This window comes from Hippichthys cyanospilos, chromosome 22 (genome assembly GCF_059441005.1).
Source record: "Hippichthys cyanospilos isolate Australia breed blue-spotted pipefish chromosome 22, RoL_Hcya_1.0, whole genome shotgun sequence".
In the NCBI taxonomy this organism is placed as follows: Eukaryota; Metazoa; Chordata; class Actinopteri; order Syngnathiformes; family Syngnathidae; genus Hippichthys; species Hippichthys cyanospilos.
Window position 1 is genome coordinate 10103403 of NC_142390.1, and position 5000 is coordinate 10108402.

Here is a 5000-nt window from a genome sequence, read left to right on the forward strand (position 1 = left end):
CACCCGGAGCGAGGCCGCGGCGAGCGGCAACGCCGCCCGCTTCTCCAGTCCGTGTTCGTGTTTCATAAGCGGCCCCCCCCCTTCCGGAGCGAGGCCGCGGCGAGCGGCAAAGCCGCCCGCTTCTCCAGTCCGTGTTCGTGTTTCACATTGCCGGGGAGCCAGGCACTCATTTGTGACAAAAGTGGCACTCTGTCATATTTTCAGAAAAGTGGGACTTTGCCATATTTTCGAAAAAGTGGGACTTTGTCATATTTTCGAAAAGTGGGACTTTGTCATATTTTCGAAAAAGTGGGACTTTGTCATATTTTCGGCTCCAAAAGCTCTTAAAATGCTGTTCCCTATATATGTGCCGATAGTGTTTTGGAGATCTGGGTCAAACCTCCGCATCTTTTTGGTTTGAGGGTAGAGGTGGGGGGTCAACGCAAAAGATGCGGGCACTTAGTCATTTTTTCGGTTGGGCGACCAGGGGCGCTGTTGGCACTTTGTCATTTTTTCGGCTGGGCGACCAGGGGCGCCGTTTGCACTTAGTCATTTTTAAGGCTGGGCGACCAGGGGCGTTGAGTGTTTGGGCGACCAGGGGCGCCGTTGGCACTTAGTCATTTTTTCGGCTGGGCGACCAGGGGCGTTGAGTGTTTGGGCGACCAGGGGCGCTGTTTGCACTTAGTCATTTTTTCGGCTGGGCGACCAGGGGCGTTTGTTTGCTGGGCGACCAGGGGCATTTTTGACACTTTGCCGTTTTTATGGATGGGCGACCAGGGGCGTTTGTTTGCTGGGCGACCAGGGGCATTTTTGACACTTTGCCGTTTTTATGGATGGGCGACCAGGGGCGTTTGTTTGCTGGGCGACCAGGGGCATTTTTGACACTTTGCCGTTTTTATGGATGGGCGACCAGGGGCGTTTGTTTGCTGGGCGACCAGGGGCATTTTTGACACTTTGCCGTTTTTATGGATGGGCGACCAGGGGCGTTTGTTTGCTGGGCGACCAGGGGCATTTTTGACACTTTGCCGTTTTTATGGATGGGCGACCAGGGGCGTTTGTTTGCTGGGCGACCAGGGGCATTTTTGACACTTTGCCGTTTTTATGGATGGGCGACCAGGGGCGTTTGTTTGCTGGGCGACCAGGGGCATTTTTGACACTTTGCCGTTTTTATGGATGGGCGACCAGGGGCGTTTGTTTGCTGGGCGACCAGGGGCATTTTTGACACTTTGCCGTTTTTATGGATGGGCGACCAGGGGCGGCTAGTGGCTGGGCGACCAGGGGCATTTTTGACACTTTGCCGTTTTTGTGGATGGGCGACCAGGGGCGCCGTGTGGCTGGGCGACCAGGGGCATTTTTGACACTTTGCCGTTTTTATGAATGGGCGACCAGGGGCGTTTATTGGCTGGGCGACCAGGGGCATTTTTGACACTTTGCCGTTTTTATGGATGGGCGACCAGGGGCGGCTAGTGGCTGGGCGACCAGGGGCATTTTTGACACTTTGCCGTTTTTGTGGATGGGCGACCAGGGGCGCCGTGTGGCTGGGCGACCAGGGGCATTTTTGACACTTTGCCGTTTTTATGAATGGGCGACCAGGGGCGTTTATTGGCTGGGCGACCAGGGGCATTTTTGACACTTTGCCGTTTTTGTGGATGGGCGACCAGGGGCGCCGTGTGGCTGGGCGACCAGGGGCGTTTGTGGGACCGGGCTGACACCGGGACTTTGCCTTTAATTCGGCCGCTCCAGGGAACCAGGAACGCCGGCCTCTGCTCAGCACAAGTCGGCCTGAAGTGGGACTTTGTCATATTTTAATCCTGGGCGACCAGGGGCGTTTGAGGGACCGGGCAGACACCGGGACATTGCCTGTTATTTGGCCGCTCCAGGGAACCAGGCAGGTCGGCCTCTGTTCAGCACAATTCGGCCTGAAGTGTGACTTTGTCATATTTTAAGGCTGGGCGACCAGGGGCGCTGTTGGCACTTTGTCATTTTTTGGGCTGGGCGACCAGGGGCGCTGTTGGCACTTAGTCATTTTTTCGGATGGGCGACCAGGGGCGTTGAGTGTTTGGGCGACCAGGGGCGTCTGTGGGACTTTGTCATTTTTTCGGCTGGGCGACCAGGGGCGTTTAGTGTTTGGGCGACCAGGGGCGTTTGTGGGACTTTGTCATTTTTTGGGCTGGGCGACCAGGGGCGTTTGACACCGGCACTTTGCCTAATATTTGGCCGCTCCGGGGAACCAGGCAGGTCGGCCTCATTCCTGCACTTCTGCCCCTGAGTTGGGCGACCAGGGGCGTTTGGGGAACCGGGCGGACAGCGGCACTTTGCCTAATATTTGGCCGCTCCAGGGAACCAGGCAGGTCGGCCTCATTTCAGCACTTCTGCCGGTCAGTTGGGCGACCAGGGGCGTTTAAGGAACCGGGCGGACACCGGCACTTTGCCTAATATTTGGCCGCTCCAGGGAACCAGGCAACTCGGCCTCATTTCAGCACTTCTGCCCCTGAGTTGGGCGACCAGGGGCGTTTGGGGAACCGGGCGGACACCGGCACTTTGCCTAATATTTGGCCGATTTTGGGAACCAGGCAACTCGGCCTCATTTCAGCACTTCTCCCCTGAGTTGGGCGACCAGGGGCGTTTGGGGAACCGGGCGGACAGCGGCACTTTGCCTAATATTTGGCCGCTCCAGGGAACCAGGCAGGTCGGCCTCATTTCAGCACTTCTGCCCCTGAGTTGGGCGACCAGGGGCGTTTGGGGAACCGGGCGGACACCGGCACTTTGCCTAATATTTGGCCGCTTTAGGGAACCAGGCAACTCGGCCTCATTTCAGCACTTCTCCCCTGAGTTGGGCGACCAGGGGCGTTTGGGGAACCGGGCGGACACCGGCACTTTGCTCTTTTTTTGGCCGCTTTAGGGAACCAGGCAACTCGGCCTCATTTCAGCACTTCTGCCCCTGAGTTGGGCGACCAGGGGCGTTTGGGGAACCGGGCGGACACCGGCACTTTGCCTAATATTTGGCCGCTTTAGGGAACCAGGCAACTCGGCCTCATTTCAGCACTTCTCCCCTGAGTTGGGCGACCAGGGGCGTTTGGGGAACCGGGCGGACACCGGCACTTTGCCTAATATTTGGCCGCTTTAGGGAACCAGGCAACTCGGCCTCATTTCAGCACTTCTCCCCTGAGTTGGGCGACCAGGGGCGTTTGGGGAACCGGGCGGACACCGGCACTTTGCTCTTTTTTTGGCCGCTTTAGGGAACCAGGCAACTCGGCCTCATTTCAGCACTTCTGCCCCTGAGTTGGGCGACCAGGGGCGTTTGGGGAACCGGGCGGACAGCGGCACTTTGCCTAATATTTGGCCGATTTTGGGAACCAGGACACTCGGCCTCAGTTTGCCACTTCCCAGCCTGAAGTTGGACTTAGTCGTTTTTACAGCCGGCCCGAGAACCGGGCGGACAGCGGCACTTTGCCTAATATTTGGCCGCTCCAGGGAACCAGGCAACTCGGCCTGACTTCAGCACTTCTCCCCTGAGTTGGGCGACCAGGGGCGTTTGGGGAACCGGGCGGACACCGGCTTTTTGCCTAATATTTGGCCGCTCCAGGGAACCAGGACACTCGGCCTGACTTCAGCACTTCTGCCCTGAGTTGGGCGACCAGGGGCGTTTGGGGAACCGGGCGGACACCGGCACTTTGCTCTTTTTTTGGCCGCTTTAGGGAACCAGGCAACTCGGCCTCATTTCAGCACTTCTGCCCCTGAGTTGGGCGACCAGGGGCGTTTGGGGAACCGGGCGGACACCGGCACTTTGCCTAATATTTGGCCGATTTTGGGAACCAGGCAACTCGGCCTCATTTCAGCACTTCTCCCCTGAGTTGGGCGACCAGGGGCGTTTGGGGAACCGGGCGGACAGCGGCACTTTGCCTAATATTTGGCCGCTCCGGGGAACCAGGCAACTCGGCCTCATTTTGCCACTTCCCAGCCTGAAGTTGGACTTTGTCGTTTTTACAGCCGGCCCGAGAACCGGGCGGACAGCGGCACTTTGCCTAATATTTGGCCGCTTTAGGGAACCAGGCAACTCGGCCTCATTTCAGCACTTCTGCCCCTGAGTTGGGCGACCAGGGGCGTTTGGGGAACCGGGCGGACACCGGCACTTTGCCTAATATTTGGCCGCTTTAGGGAACCAGGCAACTCGGCCTCATTTCAGCACTTCTGCCCCTGAGTTGGGCGACCAGGGGCGTTTGGGGAACCGGGCGGACACCGGCACTTTGCCTAATATTTGGCCGATTTTGGGAACCAGGCAACTCGGCCTCATTTCAGCACTTCTCCCCTGAGTTGGGCGACCAGGGGCGTTTGGGGAACCGGGCGGACACCGGCTTTTTGCCTAATATTTGGCCGCTCCAGGGAACCAGGCAGGTCGGCCTCATTTCAGCACTTCTGCCCCTGAGTTGGGCGACCAGGGGCGTTTGGGGAACCGGGCGGACACCGGCACTTTGCCTAATATTTGGCCGCTTTAGGGAACCAGGCAACTCGGCCTCATTTCAGCACTTCTCCCCTGAGTTGGGCGACCAGGGGCGTTTGGGGAACCGGGCGGACACCGGCACTTTGCTCTTTTTTTGGCCGCTTTAGGGAACCAGGCAACTCGGCCTCATTTCAGCACTTCTGCCCCTGAGTTGGGCGACCAGGGGCGTTTGGGGAACCGGGCGGACACCGGCACTTTGCCTAATATTTGGCCGATTTTGGGAACCAGGCAACTCGGCCTCATTTCAGCACTTCTCCCCTGAGTTGGGCGACCAGGGGCGTTTGGGGAACCGGGCGGACACCGGCTTTTTGCCTAATATTTGGCCGCTCCAGGGAACCAGGCAGGTCGGCCTCATTTCAGCACTTCTGCCCCTGAGTTGGGCGACCAGGGGCGTTTGGGGAACCGGGCGGACACCGGCACTTTGCCTAATATTTGGCCGCTTTAGGGAACCAGGCAACTCGGCCTCATTTCAGCACTTCTCCCCTGAGTTGGGCGACCAGGGGCGTTTGGGGAACCGGGC